At 36.1% G+C, this 24382-nt stretch overlaps 1 protein-coding gene across 1 annotated transcript in view; it reads right to left on the reverse strand.

The window, feature by feature from the left end:
- LOC120535585 overlaps window positions 1-24382 on the reverse strand; it is a 1589095-nt gene that overhangs the window by 1443663 nt on the left and 121050 nt on the right. Inside the window, exon 2 of the mRNA XM_039763524.1 lies at window positions 8706-8770. The gene's annotated coding sequence lies outside the window, so the exon portion shown is untranslated. The remainder of the gene's footprint in view (window positions 1-8705; window positions 8771-24382) is intronic.

Raw genomic sequence — 24382 nt, forward strand, 5'->3', positions numbered from 1 at the left:
AGTCAGTGAGTGAGTCAGTGAGTGAGTGAGTGAGTGAGTGAGGGCTTTGCCTTTTATTAGTATAGATGTCAGCTGAGCACACAGAGATAAGCATATGTGTATACATTCATGGAGAGAAATCAGATAAATCCGAAACTGAAATATCTGCAACATCAATGTGTAAATATAAAGAACAAATTTTGAGGAAAACCATGGGGGATTCTGCAATGATTCTGCAGTGGAATACACTGAATATCTGTATTATAAACAGACAGGGTAGGCATCCTCTGTGGTCAACCACGTCTGCAGCTTTCTACACCAGAGTATAAACATATCTTTAGACTATCTGGAGTGTTATCTCCTGGAAGTTTCCAAAAAGAAATAAAGATTATGGATATATACCTGGCTCCCCTTAAACAATGATTCTTTATAAAATGTAAAAATAACAATGAAAACATGGATTTTATTTGCAATTAAATCTCATCAGTTTAAAATAAAAAAGTGAATAATATGAAATTAAAAAATTCTTAGCCATCCAAGGTACTACAAAACAATAGACGTTTTTTTGTTTATTTCATCCCTTTTGTGATGTCGCCCCTGTTTACTATGTAGAGTATTTCTTTTTCTTTATTCCCCTTTTGCACTGTCAGCCTACATCCTAACTTAACTGCCATAGTGATTACCTCCTTCAAGAAAACAACACAGATAACTTTCCTTCCAGCCATTCTTAAATTATTAATTTATATAGTTGTAAGGCGCTACAAGCTACAGAAACTCTTCTGCCACAGTATGCAAACTAACCTTGAATGTTATGCCACACATGCATAAACTTGTACTTTTTTATCTTGGGTCCATTTAAAGTAATTTCCCTCATATGGAAGAATATGCCAGAACAAAAACAAAACTCAAGCAAACATTACACAAATATACAAACTCCACTGAGAAAATGGAAGGGCCAAGAAATTAACTTGGGTCTCTGAAGTTGTTAGGGAGTACCGCTGACTACTATAAAACTAAATTACAGAAAAGTATAATATGTTTTTGTGGATGTAATGTTTACCTTCTTGCTAGCTTTACTGGTTTAAAAACATACAGCAACAATGCAGAATGACACAACATAAACAAATTACTTAAAATGCAGTGGCAATAAAACAAACAAAAAAAAAATATATATATATATATATATATATATATATATATAGGTAACTGCATTACGTTAAAAAATATATATGATACAGTCATGTATCATGTGTCAGAATGAATAAGTAATAAGTAATTTAACTATTGAGTCAGAATTTTAAATAGGTAGTACAAAACGACTGAAAGTGCAGGTGTTTAAACAACACTTGTTTAAATGGTGCCTCAGAAGAACTTATGGCAAGGACAACAAAATAATAGAAAGATCAGAGGAAGAACTGGAAATGAGTCAATAGAACTTTCTTAGACAAACAGGTGACTGTAAACAGCAAACAGATTGTACAGAAGGGAAGTAGTATATAAAAGGATTCATGCCTTCTATGGCTGTTAAGCAACCAAATGAGCAAATAAATGCCTACTCTTAGTAAATAATTGGAATGATACATTTCAATAGAGAGACTGCCTCCATCCTAACAGATGAGGAACTAGACACCTTTGTAAAATGATTTACATGCTCATTAAAGTTGGTACAGTTTTGACAAAAGTTTTAAAGGGCAAAGCTTAGAATTATGCCTTAGACCTAATGACCATTTATAGCATTGACAAGCAAAAAGTAATTGTTCCTTCTCTAAATGAATTCATAACTGATCACTGCATAGTTACATTTGACTTTTTCCTGAGCATATTAATACTATCACAGAATAAAGATAAGACAATGCACAAATATATTTCACTATATTTCAATTTATTAATATTTTGGAAAAAACTGGACTGTGATATGGCTCTTGAAGAGGCTGAAGATGCAGGAACCCCTCTTAAAACAAAATTAGAAAACTAAGAAACACACCATGATTTAATGTTAAATAAGAACGAAGAAATAGAGCAAATATACAGAGACAGAGAGAGCAACAAGATGATCTGATAGTTAAAATGTATAAAAAGCATTTTTGGGCAGGTATGAATTATTTTCTAGATTCATAAAAGAAAACCGAATGAATTCACTTATACTATTTAAATCAGTTGCTAATTGAGTACAGCAGTACAGATGAAGTCATTTATGCACAAGGTGTCCCGACACCAGGATATCACCATATTTCAAAGTCATTTGTTTACCTTGCAATAAACCCTCATAAACTTCTTTAATAGATTTGATCACCCTAACCCACTCTCACTTCTGAGTACTGCATCCTCCAACCATCCTTCTGCTGATACCAGCATAGGTGAGACATTCCCACCCACAATTACAGAAGCCCATGTGAGCAGAGAGCTGAAAAGACTTCGTGCCAGCAAAGCAGCGGGTCCAGATGGTGTATCACCATGACTGCTAAAGGCCTGTGCGTTGGAACTGGGGAGTCCTCTACAGTGCATCTTCAACCTGAGCCTGGAACAGGGGAGAGTCCCAAGGCTTTGGAAAACATCACGTATCACCCCTGTCCCAAAGGTATCACATCCTAGTGAGCTGAATGACTTCCGGCCTGTTGCTCTGACGTCACATCTGATGAAGACCATGGAGCGGCTGCTGCTTCACCACCTGAGGCCACAGGTCCGTCACAAACTCGACCCTCTGCAGTTCGCATATCAGGAGAAGGTGGGAGCGGAGGATGCCATCATCTATATGCTACACCGATCCCTCTCCCACCTGGACAGAGGCAGTGGTGCTGTAAGAATTATGTTTTTGGACTTCTCTAGCGCCTTCAACACCATCCAACCTCTGCTCCTTAGAGACAAGCTGACTGAGATGGGAGTAGACTCACACCTGGTGGCATGGATTGTGGACTATCTTACAGACAGACCTCAATATGTGCGTCTTGGGAACTGCAAGTCTGACATTGTATTCAGCAATACAAGGGTGCCGCAGGGGACTGTACTTTCTCCGGTCCTGTTCAATCTATATACATCAGACTTCCAATATGATTCGGAGTCCTGCCACGTGCAAAAGTTCGCTGATGACACTGCTATTGTGGGCTGCATCAGGAGTGGGCAGGAGGAGGAGTACAGGAAGCTAATCAAAGACTTTGTTAAATGGTGCGACTCAAACCACTTACATCTTAACACCAGCAAAACCAAGGAGCTGGTGGTGGATTTTAGTAGGCCCAGGCCCCTCATGGACCCTGTGATCATCAGAGGTGACTGTGTGCAGAGGGTGCAGACCTTTAAATATCTGGGAGTGCAGCTGGATGACAAATTGGACTGGACTGCCAATACTGATGCTCTATGTAAGAAAGGTCAGAGCAGACTAACTTTCTGAGAAGGTTGGCATCCTTCAACATCTGCAGTAAGATGCTGCAGATGTTCTACCAGACGGTTGTGGCGAGTGCCCTCTTCTACGCGATGGTGTGCTGGGGTAGCAGCATAAAGATGAAAGACGCCTCACGCCTGGACAAACTTGTTAAGAAGGCAGGCTCTATTGTAGGAGTAAAGTTGGACAGTTTAACATCTGTGGCAGAGCGACAAGCATTAAGCAAACTCCTGTCAATCATGAATAATCCACTGCATCCACTGAACAGTGTCATCTCCAGGCAGATGAGTAGCTTCAGTGACAGACTTTTGTCACTGTCCTGCTCCACTGACAGACTGAGGAGATCGTTCCTCCCCCACACTATGCGACTCTTCAATTCCACCCGGGGGAGTAAATGCTAACATTACTCAAAGTTATTGTCTGCCTTTTTTTTTTTTCATTTTTATTACTATTTAATTTAATATTGTTTCTTTGTATCAGTATACTGCTGCTGGATTATGTGAATTTCCCCTTGGGATTAATAAAGTATCTATCTATCTATAATGTCAATCAAAAGCAATAATATTCTTTTTACATACCGAAGGGTGTCTTCTTTCAAATAAATCATGAGTATCCATTTTGTCGCTCTCTTTAATTAGTAAAATGTGATTGGCACGCACACACACATATATATATATATATATATATATATATATATATATATATACACACACCAAGGCAAGCAGTGCATCACAGCTTAGTTAGTGATCCTACCTTTAGTTTAATGAACAGTGATGTTTGAGTTTGAACTTAGAGTATTGGCAACATACCTATTTGCAGCTTTATGTGGGGAAAAAAATCAATTGAATGTTACTAAATCATATAGCACAAACTTTCACGGTGGACTACTCTTTGAATGAATGTACTTGTGTTGCACAGAGCTGCCGCTCACAGTTTCACATGGGGGAAGGGGCATCTTTCCAAAATTCATTAAATCTCTTTGTTCAACTATGATGTTTGTAACATGCCATGTTTTTGGCTTGCATGCTGTTTGGGTTCATTGAACATTCTATACTGGCCTCAGTATACAGTAAATGATTTAGGTGTTTGACTATTTCTGGGGCCCAGTCCGGGGCTGTTTCCTGTCCTGCACCTAGTCTGTTTCCTGTCTCCACCCCATGACCCAGAACTGGAAGAAGCTAGTATGAAAATATTTGAATTTACTTAGTTTATTCCAGATGTGAAATGCAGGAATAAAGCAAAAATAATGAAATAATCTTTGTGGGGCAATTGTAACAGAAAGCAGGAGATGATGTGTGAATTGCAGTACCAACAACCCAATCTATTGTACAAAATGCAAGGTTTCTCTGTGTCTAGTAGTAAACAGGACAGACATGGAAAATAATTTTAAAAATAAAGGTTTGGATAAGTACACAATTTACAAACTCTATACTTGTTGCTTCAGAGTAATATAGTGTGTGTATGTGTATTTATATATTGTTTTCTCTAATAATAAAAATATAACTGCAACTGTAATATTTCTTTTGAAAGATTGTTAGATGAAAAAGAGTAAAGGTTTCCAAAACAGGACACCAAATGTTTTCAAAATGGGGGGCAACCTTGCACCAAACAGTGCAGTTCTGCAAAACTATGGGATGTGAAATATAAACATGGTACAATGAAAGCTGACACATAGGGGCATACAAGAAAACGGATTCCAGAATTGTGCATCATAAAATATCTTGATTATGTAATGTAAAATGTTGGGGAGAAATTCGTAAAATGCCCAATTTGGTTTTGTTTCATTTATTCATACTGGAGCAAAACAGAGGTGTTTTTCATATAAAGACTTTTTTTAAAAAACTGTTATACCCAGTAGTCTTCAGCCATTTGCAACTCCTTTATTATACAAGAAGAATAATAGCTGTTTATTTTTCTGAATGTAATATTAGCGCAATAATGCCAAAAAACCCTAAGGAAATAAGAGATTAATTAAGTTGTTTAATGATGAAAAAAAAGTAACATTTCACCCCTTCTTAGAAAACTTGTATTGAGTTGTAAAGGCCTATCTCCCTATCCGCATAATTCTTAGAAATTTTAACTTATCAACATAACAGAAATTTAGTTCAATTCAGTGTAGACAGGGCAGACTCAGAGCACCGTAAGAAGTTCACAAGGAAAACACAATTACAAACTTAACAAATGTAAAACTTAAATACTAGTCTTGGACTGCACTGGATTCCTTATAAATGCACTAATTTTGACTTTTGAAATACTATTATATAAATCATTGGATGAAGATAAAAACCATCTTAAAAATTATAATTATACAGCTTAAAAATAATATTACAGCAATTTAACCTGTGAGACAATAGGCAGATGAAACTCCATACGTGCAGGTGAGACGCTAGATGGCGGATGTGGGTGTGAAGGCTCATAAGGATAGTGATACCCCTTAAAGAGGAAAAGTGTCACCTTCTGGGGCTAAGCAGGAAATAATTAGGGTCCTTCTTAAAGAAACAATAAACAGTACTCTGAAGGACCGTTATACAGTACAGCTGCTTATGTCTGTGTGTCAGTCCTTCCTCTGGGTTGTTATAATATGCTAATTTCAAAATTCACCTTTTTTTCTTAAAGTGCTTGAAGTAGTAGTAGTATCACAGACTCAGTTTCATCTTATTCATAACTTCAGTTTGTCTTTTGCTTTGGTCACAGAACAGAAAAAGCATTATGTTGTTGTTATAATTAGTGCATTTCATTAATTTTCTGCAGCTTTTCTGGGGAGTTTTTAGGGTATCTTGGCAGTTCTTCAGTTGTTACTGAAGCCAAGGAATTCTATTTTGTCATTTATTTTGTTCTATATAATTTCTTGAGGATACAGCAAATTTTTAATGTCTTTCCATGACGCCATCTTGAATTTGATGCAGGGCACATTTTTGAGATTTTCAGGTTGTCTGTTGTCAGTTGTCAAGGTAACTTTCCAGAATTCGCTGTGAATGCCTGTCACGTGACGTCATTAAGGTGCCCCTATAAATTATCATATTCATGCACCATTTAGGCATTGATGTTTGGATTCTCTCAAACTTTCTTGCTCAAATAGTTATTTTTTGTAACAGCTTTTGAACTTTTTTCCTCCTTCAATTTTCTAGTCTCGTTTAGAATATCTGGCTTGGCAAAAGATTGATTTGTCATATTGGTTATGATCTCTACCTTTATTTTTTAAAGGTATATATATATATATATCAGGGCTGGGCAAGTTAATGCGTTATTATCACATTAATGCATTAATTAACGCTGACAATTATTTTATAGTGCGTTAACACAGTTTTTGTTATTATTATTATTTTGAAAGCCTCAGTCTTGCTAGTGATCGATAGAGATCAGTGATCTTTTTATTACAGTGCTTTTGCTGGTTCGCCGATTTCTGCGTACAATGGGTCATGGGGAGCATGTATTACGTATTAACTAAAACTAAAACTCCTCCATGATATACGATATGCTTCCCACGCGGTGCTTGATTGTTTGCTTTTCTATGTCTCTCTCACTCTCTCTGCCTGATGGAGGGGGTGTGAGCAGAGGGGCTGTTTGCCTAGAGGATACGGACGCTCCTCTAAAAAATGCCGCTTTATCGCGGTGCTTCGGCATACTTAAAAGCACAAAAGCACGCATTGATTTTTTGATTGTTTGCTTTTCTTAGCGAGCGCTCTCTCTCTCTCTGAAATTCTCTGCTCCTGACGCGCGCACTCCTTTGAAGAGAAGATATATTTGCATTCTTTTAATTGTGAGAAAGAACTGTCATCTCTGTCTTGTCATGAAGCACAGTTTAAACTTTTGACTAAAGGGTGTTATTTCATGTCTAGAGGGCTCTAATAATGTTAACAGTGTGGGAGAGTTTATAAGGGTTTAATATATATAAAAATAACCATACAAACATATGGTTTCTACTTTGCGGATTTTCATCTGTCATGGGGGGTTCTGGAACGCAACCCCCGCAATCGAGGAGGGATTACTGTACATACTCTGTCCCAGTCTCTCTGTAACACTCAAAATCTCAGATACTGTTTCTGTTATTTTTTTGTGACCATCTGTTCCTCTAATATATACTCATGCACTACTTGCTGTTTCGGTGTAGTGACTATTCAAGTTTAAGAAACACCTTCAAGGACTTTGCCGTCAATTGGCGAATGCCCAGTGTAGGTGAAGATCTATGCCATAAGCGTTTCCATGCATTTCAGTATGAGGACGGATACTTTTATGAAATCCAAAGTTGATGGAAATTGATTTCATTTAAAAACTCAGTTTTAATTGAAAACATGATAGAATGTAAGTAACCTTAGCTTTACTGAATCAGCATAGAAACAAGGGTTATCTTAAATATCAGTCTCTCTCTTTTTTACTACACAGATTACAGAGAAAACTGTCAAATAAGAACAACCCTTTAGTTGCAGGACCTTTAGGCTGTGGAAATCACTATACACTTCTACCGCCCCTGATACATTATTTGTCTCCTCTGTTTCCTGTTGCAGTTTTTAAATCTACTACTATATTTGCAACCTACCACTCCAGACAATAGAAAATGACAGAGCACTCTAAAAGTGAACAATAAAAAAATATTTATTTTTCTTCTATTATGTGTTTATGGTAATGCACAATCCCTTTATATGGTGAGGGATGCCACTTGGCTTAAGTCATCAAAATTATGATTTTACTTAACTTTGGTAAAATTGACCATGGACCTCCAAAAGGTTTATTTCAGGTATGAATGCTGTTGACTTGAATTTGCTTTACTCTTCTCCAATGTAAACTGGCAAAAATCACAATTATAAAGTTAATATTAATGATAGAAACCTTTATGACCCTCTACTTTACAATAGTTTAATATTGTAGTTTTACATTACCCGAATTTGAAAACTAAAACTTATGCAACATGAATGAATTCAACTATTCTGGAAAATGTCAGCTTATCTTACATATATGCTTTCTTAACTCCCAGGGCATTCATACATCTTGGGGCTTTTTCTTCTGCACCATGAATTGGAAGAATAGCATACAATAAAGCCTTTAAAGTCATCTGGAAATTTACCCCAGACAGCATTTTCAGCAAAACAATCACCAGGCAGGCATGTAATGTTAGTTTGTCCTAAAAATTTTCACACAGCCAACCAGACTGAGACAATTTCGGCCCACAAACATTAAAGGAACCCAAGACACCTGGAGAAATGGTACCCAAAATACACAGGAAACAACATAAATCCTCTGGAGTTGAAGACTTAGCTATGGTCCCACTCTATCACCAATGATATATCCCGTATAATTGTTTTCATTCTAATGAAGTTCTTTTAACAAAAAAAAAAACACTAGTTAAATTTACCTTAGTTATTTTCAGTCTTTACATAAGTTTACCATAGGTCTCATCCAGCACATCTTCCAGTAAACCTATTTTAATAAAGAATAACAAAAGGTTTAAAAAACAAAATAAGATTCTGAGGCTACTATCAATTAGTCTTGTTAAAGACTTATTTTACACACAATAAGCAATGCCTTTGTCAAAAATATCTCTATATCATGAATATATTATAAAATTGTTAACCCCAATGTGTTTATATTAAGCACTATGACAGAACTGTTGAATCACAGCATTTAGATGTTGATGATGGGTAGTGAAAAGTTACAATATACAAGTACAATTGCAAATTAAACTGTTATACTTTGTGGGATTATTTTAACAAACAGAAAATTACATAAAATACTTCACTCTAATATGCTGAAGTTTTCTTTTTTCTTTAACAAAGCTTTATTTTCATATATCCAAACAAACATTGCTATAACCCAAACATTAAAAAAAAAAAAAAAAAATCAGCCGAGTCCAAAGTATAAGCAATCCAATGAACAACAGAAAAACTTAAGCTTCATTAACCCTAACAAGCACATTAAATATGGTCAAATTTTCAAAAGAACTTTGAACACATAATACATGCCTAAAATAAACAATTGACACAAAATATTATTGTACTTTCAATACATGTCAAAGAATAAGGCATTAATTAAAGAAAACAACTTAAAAGAGATATAGTAGATGGCGCTGCATTCCAGTTGCACAATCTTTAATGTTATTTAATTGGCACCTAATATAAACATTCCATTTTATCCACTTTGAAAATATCATATGCAATTTAAATCAAACCAAAATATTATACACATTTGCAAATTCAGTTCCATAAAAACAAAAAAAGCAGTGTTTCTCTTTTGAGTACAATTACTGCAGCTGTGCTGTGTACTTAACAAAGCTGAAGTTAATAACTTAAGTGTCAAGCTAAACAGTAATGTCGAAATAGAAAGAAAATCTGGCAAGCTGTGGAGCTCACTGTGTCTTACTGTAGATCCAAACTATTCAATATTTAACTATCTATGACATACTTTATGAAATCAATTGTTTTAAAATACTAAGTTAGAGTAAGAGGAGAGTAGGATGATTTAAAGCAGCTGCCTGAAAAGATTATTAAAGCTTAATAGCAGGGTGGAGTCCAAAGTACAAAATAATCCCCTTAGCCACGATCATATTTCTTGGAACATGCTTCTTTTTAACATTGGATAACAGTAAATTAATGAATATTGAACCAGAAATTTCCATCTTTGAAGTTTTAAGCAGAAATTTTTAATTTAATATATGTTGCCATTTTTTTTTATCACTTTCACCCTTCTTTGAACTTTAGAAGCAATTTCTCTTCAGGGAATTGCCTGTCTCTAAATGCACATTTTTTTGTTTTCTCCATTTTACTGCTCATTCTGAACAATCAATATAGCTTTTTACTAACAGGTTGTACTGATATTCAACTCAAGTAAAATACATTTATATAGCAACTCACCACATTTATAAAAGAAAACATAATTGCCTGGATCCATATTATACATTGGTGGGATAGTAGTATATCAAGAGACTTTAGAACCAGCAAACACCTCTTATTATTTTTGTCAACTTTTTTAGCTGGAAATTTAAACAGTAAATTTTATTACACTAATATTAACTAATAAATACAGTGGTATATTTCCATATAACAGATCTACATTCTAAGAGCAACATTAAGACTATACAGAGTCACTGTTCACCAGACCTGGAGTTTGTGACTGTTAAATGCAGGCCCATACATCTTCCCTGGGAGTTTTCTGTAGTCATTGTAACTGCTGTGTATATTCCACCTGATGCAAGCGCTAACTCAGTTCTTGGTTATTTATATAGTATCATCACTATTCAACAGAGTTTGTATCCTGAGGCTGTTCACATCATAGCTGGGGGGCATCAACCAAGTGGATTTCAAAGAAGAGCTCCCCAGATTCCATCAGCACATTAAGTGTGCTATTAGAGGCACAAATAAGCTGCACAACATCTACTTCAAATCTCAAACAGGATTTCAAAACTAAATTACTACTACACCTGGACCAGTACGACCGCATTTCACTGCTTTTAATTCTGGCATAAACCCCCCTTTGGAAGAATGCTCCTATCACATTTAAGACAATTAAAAAGTGGTCTGAAGGGGTTTCTCAACAGCTGCAGGATTGCTTTGAGACAATAAACTGGGATACTTTTAAACATCGGGCCCTGGAACAGCACACTCCAATTATTCTGGAATGTTCAGGGACAGAAATACTGCTTTCAGGTTTAGTGATGGGGCAAAATACAGTGTTGCCAGAGCCAAATAGAAAAAAGGCATAAAAAAAAAGGTTAAGGCTGCTTACAAGAGGTGGACTGAGGACTGCTTCTACAGTAATAGTACAAGGTAGGTGCGGCAGGGTGTATAGCAATTCACCGGCTACAAATTCAGCAACCCCTCAGCTGCCAATGGTGATGCTTTGCTGGCTGTAGAACTGAACCACATCTTCACCCAAAAATAGAAAGTTACATATGCACATTTAGGGCATGCGCAATTCTTTTTAAATATAACCCCAGGTTTGTATATTTTCTAATAAAAAACCATAAACCATTGGGAATCGATAAAAAAAAAATTCTTACATGTAAATAAATGTATGTAATTAATTACGTTTAATCACATCTAAAATTAAAATGTGTGTTAAAAAAATGTATATAAATCATGTAATAAACATAAACTGAATCACAAATATAGAATCAACACAAATAATTAAAAAATAATAATGGCACAGTTTACAATTAAACAGTGACCTGAAACCTGAACTTTTGACAAAATACTACTTGAGAGTGTACAACCTGAATTTGAAAGCCTTCCTAAAAGGCATGTTGAAAAGAAGGCAATAAGAAAATGAAACCAATATTAATTTTGAAATTGGCACAGCAAATGAAACAGAGACATGTCAAAGTAAAAACTAAACTGTTGACTTTGAATGCACTGCTAAAGACTGATTTAATTGGAAGAATAAGCATCTTTTAAATGGGTATATACTAAAACTTGTGTTAAAACTCTGTAAATTGTATCCTCAATTGTTCATCACCATCAGCGACTTGATAATTATGCTCTATACAAGTGTTTTCCAACTAGTGCACCATGGAATTTAACAGTGTGGTGCCCCTGGGTCCTGACCTGAGAGAGACACAACTCCTTAGGTGGTTGAGACCTGTCTGAGGAGGACAGGACAACCTGGAGAAGCCAACATAAAAGCAGGTCTGTGATCACCATTTTGCTGGGAGTTTCGCATGTGTATAGATTTAATGCTTTTGCGGATGGTAGAATCATACCTTGGGATTTTTTTGGGTTACAAAAAGTGTGCCACCACAGAAAAACGGTTGATCTTCCAAAATGTTTGCTCCTGGCCCACTAAAAAAGATCTCAATAACTGCTCTTGTGCTTAAAAACTGACATCATGCATTTCTTGGATGGTTATGTTGTATTCTTTGCATAAAACGATACTGCAATCTTGAACATAGTTAGGGATAATCAGTCAGTCACTCAGTCAGTCAGTCATTATCCAACCTGTGATATCCTAACACAGGGTCACGGGGGTCTGCTGGAGCCAATCCCAGCGCACAAGGCAGGAACAAATCCCCAGGCAGGACACACACATACACCAAGCACACACTAGGGATAATTTAGGATCACCAATGCACCTAAACTGCATGTTCTTGGACTGTGGGAGGAAACTGGAGCACCCGGAGGAAACCCACGCAGACACAGAGAGAACATGCAAAATCCACACAGGGAGGACCCAGGAAACGAACCAAGGTCTCCTTACTGTGAGGCAGCAGCGCTACCAGTGAGCCACCATGCCTCCCTAGGGATAATCATTACACTTTTATTTCATAGAATTTTGTTATTATATTAGGGCAGTCAGCACTGAGAGCTGGCTGGCAGACTGGCGAGTTAAATACAGGTAGTAGAAACTTATTTTGTTTTAGTGCTACTGAAAGATAATTTATTTAGTACTTGTGATATGAGTTTGGTTCGATCTTCTTACAGAAACAAGAAAAAAAAAATGAGCATAATTTTTACCTTCATAACTTTTCTTTAGCGTTGCACCAGGTTGCCATAAACCCCCATTCCCAACCCATTTCTTCACACTCGGCTGCATCTATGTTAGTATGTATAAATTAAGAAAATGAACACCAGTGCTACCTATTGACATGTGACGTATCATTGTGAAAATAAAACTAAATGTTTAAAGGTAGTATGCAATTATTTGAATACACGTTTATCTTATTTGTATTTTTGTTTCATAATGTTAAAAAAAAAAAAAATACATAAACTTGCCGCCCTTAAAGTATGGTCTGAGGAGTTTGCCTTGTTTCAAGCCCTAGATGCGACAATATTTTTTAATGCGTTAAACAGGCCAGATTAATTGCAAAAATTAACACTAACTTTCATTGGCCTAATTTATAAAACATACAGTATAAACACAAACACACATTATTGTATTTTTGCCAACTGTTCTGAGGAGATATGCAAGGAAGAATTTCATTTTACATGAGTACATAAGACAATAAACTTGACATGATCTATCTAGTAGCATTGTATATAAATTCAAAAAGAGGTGTTATGTTAGGCAATATGATTTCTTCGGAATATATTTTTAAATAATAAAAGGCTCATATGTATGGCCTTAACAGATACAATTTAAATAAATTACCCTGGCTTGACATCTTGTTCAGAGTACAGACCTGCCCTATTACTGTGAACAAAATCAAAATACGCAAAAAAAAGTATTTATTAAAATGATATCTCCTACTCTAATTTACATAAAGATTACGTGCTGTGCATTTGTAATATTATAATATCACAAGCACAACTTAAAATTAAACAAACAATAGCAATTTGAGCTGAATCCAAAACCCAAACAAAATATCAAATATGACAAAACAAGGACTTGTATCCAAGAATCAGTCAATTTAAAGTTTTGAATTCAAAAAGACATTACAAAACCATAGAGAAAAAAATATAAGAGAGAAGTAATTATTCTGTACTCTAAAATATTTTTTTTTTGACAGACAGACAGACAGACATCAAGATAGTTCTTGATTTGCTATATTATTCATGTCCTGTAGAAGTAAATAATGATCATCTTTTGGCAATATCTGTGGTATTTCCCTTAGCCCACACATTTCATATATCTATGCCAGTTTTAAATGACCCAGTTTTAAAAAAAGACTTCCGTGCTACACATTTCTTTTTCTAACATTAACACCCCACAGGAGACTAACAAACAGAAAGTTAAGTTGCCAGCACATTTACAGCTCAATTTTTAAAATCCACACTAAATCTTAGAGAGTACCACAGTTTAGCAATGAAAACAGCTTAATAAAATGTTGGCATATGGTTTCTTTTCATCCTCAAATAAATACTGTTTTCTGCAAGTCCCCCCATCCTCATGTATCCTTCACTATGCCACTACTGATACTTAAGATTTGCAAAACAGTGTAAGTCCTTTTACATACCTTCAATGTACAGCTCAGATTTTTTTCACAAAAAATACATAACTGAAATTTTTTTTATATATATACAGTACTATATATACAGTACATACTATTAAATAATAAAGAAATAATACTATTAAATAATAAAGAAAGCAAATGGACTGCTTTAAAGTCATTGGTTACTCACCTTCAATAAGACCTATTATTGTAAGAGCAGCAAAGCTTGACAAAATTTATTTATTCAGGACATTTGAATGGTATAGCGAAAAAAAAACTTTATTATAAGAAAGTGAGAACTACTGGTACAAACGCAAAAGGTATATACCGTATCAGAAAAGAGGCGTACATATCAAACATTAGCAACACAATCATATAGACAGATAACATACAAAATAATTGCTTGCCTTATAACATTATGAAAAAATATGAATGGATGTTTTTGCAGTAACAAACTGCCCAATCCCATGTTAACAAATTGGGCTCACGAAGCAGTAAAGTGAGACAAAATATATATGCTAACACATTGGAGGTAATATCTGCGACATATGCTAACTTATTATTGCTTAATTGGTAAAAGTGCTTAGGATCCTAGCATATAAAAAGGTACAGAATTCTCTTCTTAAAAGAAAACTCCACGGATCATACTTCTCTAAAGATGTTATTCTGTCAATAAGAACGTGTTTATTTTAAGAGTGTTAAACTTCATTTAGAGCATGCCTCAAGGGGCGTTGATGAAATCGCAGTTAAATTAGCAGGATTTGAAACACAATCCAATAAGTCCAATCACTAAATGAGTTTGTCCCGGAAGAAAGTGCTAACTAACATAAATGCCTCACTGCTATATATATTAACATAGTGGGCATAGGAAGCCTTGACAGTGCTTCCTTTTACACTTAGAACTTTTGGAAACGATTAGTCATATGGGAAATGAGTGTCATATACCAAACAAGCCTCTAATAATATTGTAAGAGATTCACAAAACACTCACCACAATCAAGTCTTAGAAATTAAATCTACAATCTTTCCTAGTTTCCAGCAAAACAGAAACACAAGCAAGCACAATTGTCTACAGAGCTAAGAGAGCATCTCCACAGTCGTCAAAAATGATAAAGCTCTTTTCCAAAGGTTACTCCTTAATTACACTTTATTCAGCCTTTCCAAAGTTATCATAGATCACAAATTATCTTCTGAACCTAGCAAACGTGGTTCAGAAAAAAAGACACTAAAGAAAATGGTAACAGTTCTTTTATGTAAAGTAAAACCATCTCTATAAACTTGGTTGTCTAATTATATGATACAATGCTATCAAATGTTTCTGCTGTTTCCTAACAAATGTCGCAAAATGGAATGTTGTTAGTCTAAAACAGTGGTTCACAAACTCAGTCCTTGGGAGCCACTGTGGCTGTTGGTGTTTTGCTGCAACCAGACTCACAATCAGTAGTAATAATTGATCTCATTTAAAAAGCTCTATTTTTCCTCTCCTTTTATTCGGCATCATGAAAAGCACAGAAATATAATTTTTACATTTATAAGAAATTCAGAAATATTTCTGTTCTTGCTGTAGCTTTAAATGCTTAACTCTCTTTTGCTGTTTTCCTGTTGTTTTTCCCTTTTTCTGTGTAGTTTGATCCCTTCATTCTATCCTGACAATTAAACGCAACCAGAATTGACACCTGGTCAGTTGATGATCAAACACTGCAACTACATCACCGTCAGAATCGCTGATTAGTAAATAATGGATTAAATAACCAGAACAGCTGGAATATAACAATGAATAAGAGAATAAAAACCTACATACATCCCCATATACAGTCATATGAAAAAGTTTGGGAACCCCTCTAAGCCTGCATAATAATTTACTTTCAACAAAAAAAGGTAACAGTGGTATGTCTTTCATTTCCTAAGAACATCTGAGTACTGGGGTGTTTTCTGAACAAAGATTTTTAGTGAAGCATTATTTAGTTGTATGAAATTAAATCAAATGTGAAAAACTTGGCTGTGCAAAAATTTGGGAATCCTTGTAATTTTGCTGATTTAAATGCATGTAACTGCTCAATACTGATTACTTGCATCACTAAATTGGTTGGATTAGCACGTTAAGCCTTGAGCTTCATAGACAGGTATGCCCAATCATGAGAAAAGGTCTTTAAGGTGGTCAATTGCAAGTTGTGCTTCCCTTTGACTCTCCTCTCAAGAGTGACAGCATGTGATCCTCAAAGCAACTCTCAAAAGATCTGAAAACAAAGATTGTTCAGTATCATGGTTTAGGGGAAGGTGACAAAAAGCTTTCTCAGATGTTTAAACTGTTAGTTTCAACTGTAAGGAATGTAATCAGGAAAGCCACAGACACAGTTGCTGTTAAACCCAGGTCTGGCAGGCCAAGAAAAATACAGGAGCGGCATATGCACAGGATGGTTACAAACAACCCACAGATAACCTCCAAAAACCTGCAAGAACATCTTGCTGCAGATGGTGCATCTGTACATCGTTCTAAAATTTCAGCTCAATTTGCACAAAGAGCATCTGTATGGCAGGGTGATGAGTAAGAAGCCCTTTCTGCAGTCACGCCACAAACAGAGTCGCTTGTTGTATACAAATGCTCATTTAGACAAGCCAGATTCATTTTGGAACAAAGTGCTTTGAACTGATGAGACAAAAATTGAGTTATTTGGTCATAACAAAAAGCGCTTTGCAAGGCGGAAGAACACCACCGCATTCCAAGAAAAACACCTGCTACCTACTGTCAAATTTGGTGGAGGTTCCATCATGCTGTGTGGCTAGTTCAGGGACTGGGGCCCTTGTTAAAGTCAAGGGTCAGATGAATTCAACCCAAGATCAACAAATTCTTCAGGATAATTTTCAAGCATCATTCACAAAGTTAAAGTTACGCAGGGGTTGGATAATCAAACAAGACAATGACTCAAAACACAGTTTGATAATCTACAAAGGCATACATGCAGAGGGAGAAGTTCAATGTTCTAAAATGGCTGTCACAGTCCCCTGACTTGAATATCATCAAAAATCTATGGGAGGATTTGAAGCAGGCTGTCCATGCTCGGCAGCCATCAAATTTAACTGAACTGGAGAGGATTTTGTATGGAAGAATGGTCAAAAATACCTCCATCCAGAATCCAGACACTCATCAAAGGCTATAGGAGGCGTCTAGAGGCTGTTATATTTGTAAAAGGAGGCTCAACTAAGAATTGATGTAATATCTCTGTTGGGGTGCCCAAAATTATGCACCTGTCTAATTTTGTTATGATGCATATTGCATATTTTCTGTTAATCCAATAAAGTTAATGTCACTGCTGAAATACTACTGTTTCCATAAGACATGTCACATATTAAAAGGAAGTTTCTACTTTGAAAGCTCCGCCAATGATAAACAAAAATCCAAAGAATTAAGAGGGGTTCCCAAACTTTTTCACATGACTATAACTGCTTAATACAGTATTGTAATTTCTTCACTGACCCCAAAACAAAGAAACTGAAATACCAGCTCATTTAATTAGACTAGGAGTCCAATTGGTTGCAACAAAAACCTGCAGCCACAGTAAGTACCAAGGACTGAGCCTGAAAGCCAATGGTCTAAACCTCTGAGGACTATAACATAATAAAAACAGTAGCAGATGCTACTTTTCTATTTTGTGGTTTGCCCATTATTTTATAAGTAAATGTAATAAAACTTAAACAGACTGACCTGATTATCACAATGGCACAATGTGCTTTTTATTTTTTATGTTTTGGTTGACTTACTACTTGTAGTTTGAACACTGCAAAGAAAAAATCACACATGCATTTTCTTATATGTTCAAAATTACATGATGTACAGTAAAACTTGCTTAATCCAATTTACAGTCACGGAGAACCAGTACCATATTGAGTTTGTCATCCAGATACAAATTTAGGACTGCAGTGATGGAGGACAGGGTTAAAAGTGAGAGGTAGGCAAATGAGAGAGCAAACACATCCAGTGAAGGAGCAAGGTTTGGACTTACCCCTTGTATATTTGTACTCCCAAGTTTTCCATTGTCTGCTATATTTTAAATTAAACACATTTTTTGATGTCAGTGGTCTCCTTTGCTCTAAATTAGATGAGGAAATTCCACACAAAGGCATGCTCTCCCCATTACACTTAATACTTTGAAACATATGTGTTTCATAAAGTGCTTTATGAAAGGTACTACATTAAGGCTGATGTGATAAATGCTACATATTGCATTTGCATTGATATACCTTTTTTAAATTTTGAAAAATATTAAAACACTACAGATACTATATATCATTAAACTTGAAAGATAGCTTTTAGTCATAGTCTACAGGTATTTATGGATAAAGATCCTATACTCAACAATAATCAGTACCCCTCTGCTAATATGTAAAACTACAGCCAAAAAAAAAAAAAGCTTATGTTCTAAGTTCCACAATACTCATATGTGATTACTGATAGTTTTTAAGCTTGGTTGCTTCTTGTATTCAGTATGACAATCTAAAAGGGATAAGCCCACCAAAGATGATTTGAAAAACACATTAGGCAGGCTTTGTTCATTCAGCTATGTTAAGACTGCAGCTATTACAAGAATCATGACATTGTATTAGTAAATATTTTACCTGACCCAAAATCTAAACGATTCTTAAATTAAGATGCTCAAGCTGGTAAAATGTCACCTTGATAAAGATAAGAACACACTTTATTGGATTATAAAAAGCTAAAGCACAAAAAAAATGAACCTTTTTTTTTATATTTAAACATCAACTTTTATATGAAATGCAAGACAACAGTAAGACACTTTCTGTTACCAGGCCATGTGAATTTCTCAACCAAAAATAAAAAAAAAAAAAATCCTTCCTACTTGGTACCTAATGTATGTCAACTCAGAATAATCAATGTTGAGCTTGCATCACATGATAATCATCAAATTGGTAATACAGTGATCCCTCGCTATATCGCGCTTCGACTTTAGCGGCTTCACTCCATCGCGGATTTTAAATGTAAGCATATCTAAATATATATCACGGATTTTTCGCTGGTTCGCGGATTTCTGCGGACAATGTGTCTTTTAATTTATGGTACATGCTTCCTCAGTTTGTTTGCCCAGTTGATTTCATACAAGGGACGCTATTGGCGGATGGCTTAGAAGCTACCCAATCAGAGCATGTATTACATATTAACTAAAACTCCTCAATGATATACGATATGCTTCCCGCGCGGTGCTTGATTGTTTGCTTTTTTCTGTCTCTCTCACTCTCTCTGCTTGACGGAGGGGGTGTGAGCAGAAGGGCTGTTTGCCTAGAGGATACGGACGATCCTCTACAAAATGCTGCTTTATCGCGGTGCTTCGGCATACTTAAAAGCACGTATTGATTTTTTGATTGTTTGCTTTACTCTCGCGCAGTGTGTCTGTCTCTCTGTCTTTCTGTCTCTCTCTCTCTCACGTTTACTTCTTTGAAGAGGAAGATATGTTTGCTTTGTTTTAATTGTGAGAAAGAAATGTCATCTCTGTCTTGTCATGGAGCACAGTTTAAACTTTTGACTAATGGGTGTTATTTCATGTCTAGGGGGCTCTAATAATGTTAACAGTGTGGGAGAGTTTATAAGGGCTTAAAATATATAAAAATAACCATACAAACATATTGGTTTCTACTTCGTGGATTTTCATCTAATGCGGGGGGTTCTGGAACGCAACCCCCGCGATCGAGGAGAGATTACTGTACTTTTTGAAATATTTCTGGAATACATATACAATTATGCATTCTGGTGGCACAAAACATCAAAAAAACACATTTACACTCTTGTAGCCTGCAGGGGACACATGCTCCTGAGCCATTAGAATTAGAATTTCAGCCATACTACAATCATAATAACTCTCTCTTCAGTAACCATGGTATATATATTAAGACATAGAAACACGTCACCAAATAAAAGATACATGTTTAATGTGATTTTAAATGCAGTTTTCACATGCATATACTGCATACGGATACTGATCTAGATCTGATTATGAATCTCAGTACATGTCCCAATTTGTAGAATCTAAATAATCCTGCATGTTTTCCTCTATCTATTTAGTCTGGTACTGAAAGACTATTGATACCAGTTCTTCACATTTTAGTCATCACTTCTATGTGGAAAAGAGTACTGTGATCCATCTCAGTGCAGACTGTCCCTTATCAGGAATAATAGTGATCAATAGTGTTAGCACCTGTGATTAGACAGGTGACATGCAGATCACATTTAGAGTAATTTTTTTTTTAATTTGATCTGTTGGAATCTCCAGAAACAAATAATTTCTCAGGACACGTTTATATTCATTATGTTGTTATAAAGCTCAACACACTGTTGGTGTTTTCTTGCAGTGCGATGGAGAAAGCAATTCTTCTAATGGCTTAATTTTATCCATTGTGGTGTCACTGTAAAAAAACTGCTGTTATTGGATGGGTGTTGTAATTGGAAGTGATTTTAGATCCAAAGCTGAAAGATATACACTTATTTTAGTTATTCCTAAACCATAAAACCATTGCTAATGAGATGATTGACTTCTGCCCACTTTCAAAGTCTCAATGTACATATGTTTGCAATAGACTAATGAAATTGAAAGTGCCATTCCACCCTATAAATGGTTGTTCTGAATTTTAAATTTGTACATACAAATGAGTCTAAAATTTGTTAATACTAGGGGGCTCTGCCCGCTGCTCGCTTCGCTCACCAACCCCATGTATGGGTAACCGGATGTACAATTTAAAGCGATTGTTACTTTTATGGGAACTGTTACATATGCATAATAAAACTAATTATGTTACATTACAGTAAGTAATTACCCATAGTTTAAAATAGTAAAACGCAATAAACTGAAAGAAAATTAATGTTTCATGTTGTGTGAAACACTGAGTTAAACGCTTTTGTTCTGTTTAGCTTTGAAATTAACACACAAATACTTTTTAAACTTACATTTTTACTGTAACACTTCAGTAACAGCATATGCCAAACAACAAATCTTTTAATTCTCGTGGATACACCTCTTCATTGGCAAGAAACACTACTTATCCCTGATGGCAACACGAATTAGACTATCTACAAGTTTCTACAAGAGTAATAATTTCCGTTTGTTAGCGCTAATGCTATCTTTACTATTAGTTTTTCATGCCATTCGAATTTTACTGCTTTCATAATCTTTAATTTGCTCTACATGTGTATCACGCCAACACAAGGTTTTTTTAACCTCTTTACAAAGTTCTACTTTGTAGAAGCAAAAGAGGAAGACATTTTTTAAAGCTTCAAAACTTGAAGGCAGTTCTGAGCAGTTGGTGTTTTGTTTCTGGAATACTGAGTTATTTGAGTACATAAAATTAATATTTAGTGATTTTTTTTATGAGAAAAACATTTAATATTAATCATATTTATTTTTTGCTAAATATTACACATCCAGGTTTTACTACCTTCAACACAGTGAATTTTAAGTTATTCAAGGTGTAGTTAACTAGAATGAAATATAGAGTCGCTGGATGTTTATCAGACCTATGAGCCTTGTCAAACACTAAAAACAGTTTAACAAATGGAAAGAACCGAGATACTGATATGAATGAAAATACTTCAGTAAATCATTTAACCTTGAACATCACTCTCAGTCACTGGTCACTTCCTAAGTAGAGTCTGCACATTTTTCTCCTCCCTATATGTCTTTGGTACCACATCTCAAATGTGTCTATTGGACTGAAAAGAGACTCTAAATTTGCTGACTTTCAGTAACTGGGTGTATGCGAGTGCGCTTTGTCAAGGTTTGGCAACTGCCTTGCACCCCTTACCACAAGGAAATAAGGATCCGGATAAGCAGGTCTGGAAAATGGATGGATGGACAGATCATTTATTTTTATTAAATAGTGATCCCAAAAGATCTCAGCACTCAGAATCCCTGAAAGTGTCAAAAATAAAGATATTGGGCATAAAAGAATATCAAACAATGCAGAAAATGCATGCCACTAGAAAACAATTGAGGATGCATACCTACTGCGAAAAGTTCCATAATAATTACAAAACAAGCAGGGTGCTGGCACTTACAGTAAAAATACAGTACAAATGCGTAACAGATGTGTTTCCAACTTTTTTTGTATACCTTGCACAAGATAAGTTCAATACACTGCACACAGGATTTATTTTAAGGTAATTAGCTCTATCATACATTTAACTTGTTTACACTGTAAAACAAGATATCATGATGTTGATCAAAGATTGCAAATAATCTGGAAATAGTTAGAGAGAGTCTTGCCTAACTGATGTCACAGTGAATATTTCATAAGAAGAAAAGCAATCTGTGCAGCATGTGTTGAACTGGAGTGCATTACTGGTCAAGCAATCAAACAAAGGTTACAAATCAACCTTAAATTTTAATGTTGACAAAAGAAGCTTGTTTTTATGTTGTACTTCAACACACTAGTAAACAGAGGAAAGGCAAAACATTAATTCATATTTATAACAATAACAGGAAGGATTTCTAAAGACTAATAAGCACTAACAATGTTTTACTTGGATTTTATTCATATAAATATGGCATATAAATTTATAAACACATTTTAAAAGGGTCACACCGTTACAGAATGAGTAATTATTTTCAAGTACAAAGCAGACCACCTTAATATCTGCATCCTGAATGTGTGATTTGTGCCAAACTCAGTAGGTCAGTTATAGGCAGAGGGAAGGGGGCTGTGAGGTGACACTCTTCTGATCATGGGTGACCCCATGGGTCTGGTGATCGTGGCTCCATGTTCCCTGACTGTTCAGAAGGCTACGGATCGCTGGGTCCTGGTTCCAATGCCCTGAGCCACATTGTTGCACTTGGTTCTCCAGTACTGGTGATCACATCCTCATGGGTAGATGCTGGAGGCTCCCACAGAACTACAGGGTATACAGAAGTGCCCAGTATGTGAATTCTGACCATAGACTTGTTTGTTGCTACTCTGAAGATCAAAATTAGGTCCAGTAGGCTACCACCTACTAAGAGAATGAGGCTGGACCTAGCTAGGCTCCAAGATCAGGATGTTTCTAATGAGTTTGCATGAAGCTTGTGTGATTAACTTGCAGACTTGGGTGTGACTTCCAATTCTAATGTGACGCGGGAGACTTTCCATGACAAGAAACTGAAGGTTGCTGAGAGTTGTGTTGGTGTTGCTGGAGATCCCCAAAGAAGGTATTTTATCTTGCAGGGAACCCTGTATATCATCAAGAGAACTTGCAGCGCACAGCTTGATGGCAACTCCAGTCTGTACCGGGAACTGAGAATGATGACTGCAAAGGCTGTGAGGGTAGATAAAGAGGCATTTGTTAGAGGAATCTGTGAGCAAGTTACACACCATTTATGGTCTAGTGACCCACATCCTGCTTATAGAGGAATTGAAACATTACGCATATCCGAATATGTTCCTTGGAGAGTCGTAGTCCGGGCAGGTTATGGAACAGTCCTTACAATTGATGCAGCAGTTGTGACCCGCTGGGCTGGCTACTTTGAGCAGCCAATTAAAGCTGATCCTCCGGCTAGGATATTAGACATCTCTGGGTCCAAGGTTCTTAGGGCTGATCCTCCAAGCTGTGAACCACCCAGTCTCACTGAGATTGCACAGGTGGTGAACCAGCTGAGGGTAGGGAAGGCTGCAGGGATCTGTGGTATCTGAGGTGAACTACTCCATGCTGGTGGTAAGGTTGTCCGCCTGGCAATGCAAGCAATCTTTGCTTCCATTTCAGAGACGGGTGTCATCTCAACTGACAGGAAAATGGGACTTGTCGTCCCTGTCTGGAAAGGGATGGGTTATTGTCTGGACTCCAACAACTACAAGGGGAGAGCACTGTGCTAGATGACGGGGAAGTTACTTGCTATAGGGCTATCCTCCCCACAGCTGTCTGGTTGAACACTTAAGAAGTATACCATCAACTGTATTTCTGGCACCGAGGGTTCTCCATCAAGCGTAAATGCAAGTATCAGCAGAGTTTCGTTGAAGCCTTTGTTGATTTTCAAAAAGAGTTCAACTCAGTTAATCGAACTGCTCTGTGGGACATTCGGAGAAAATCCTCTGTGCTTTTCCCAGTTTGATTATGAAGTTTGTAAGGGGTGTGTTCTTGCTCCTACTTTGTTCAATGCTTGCATGGACAGGGTGTTGGGCAGGGTTATGTGGTCGAGCTG

The sequence above is a fragment of the Polypterus senegalus genome, chromosome 9 (genome assembly GCF_016835505.1).
Source record: "Polypterus senegalus isolate Bchr_013 chromosome 9, ASM1683550v1, whole genome shotgun sequence".
Lineage (NCBI taxonomy): Eukaryota > Metazoa > Chordata > Cladistia > Polypteriformes > Polypteridae > Polypterus > Polypterus senegalus.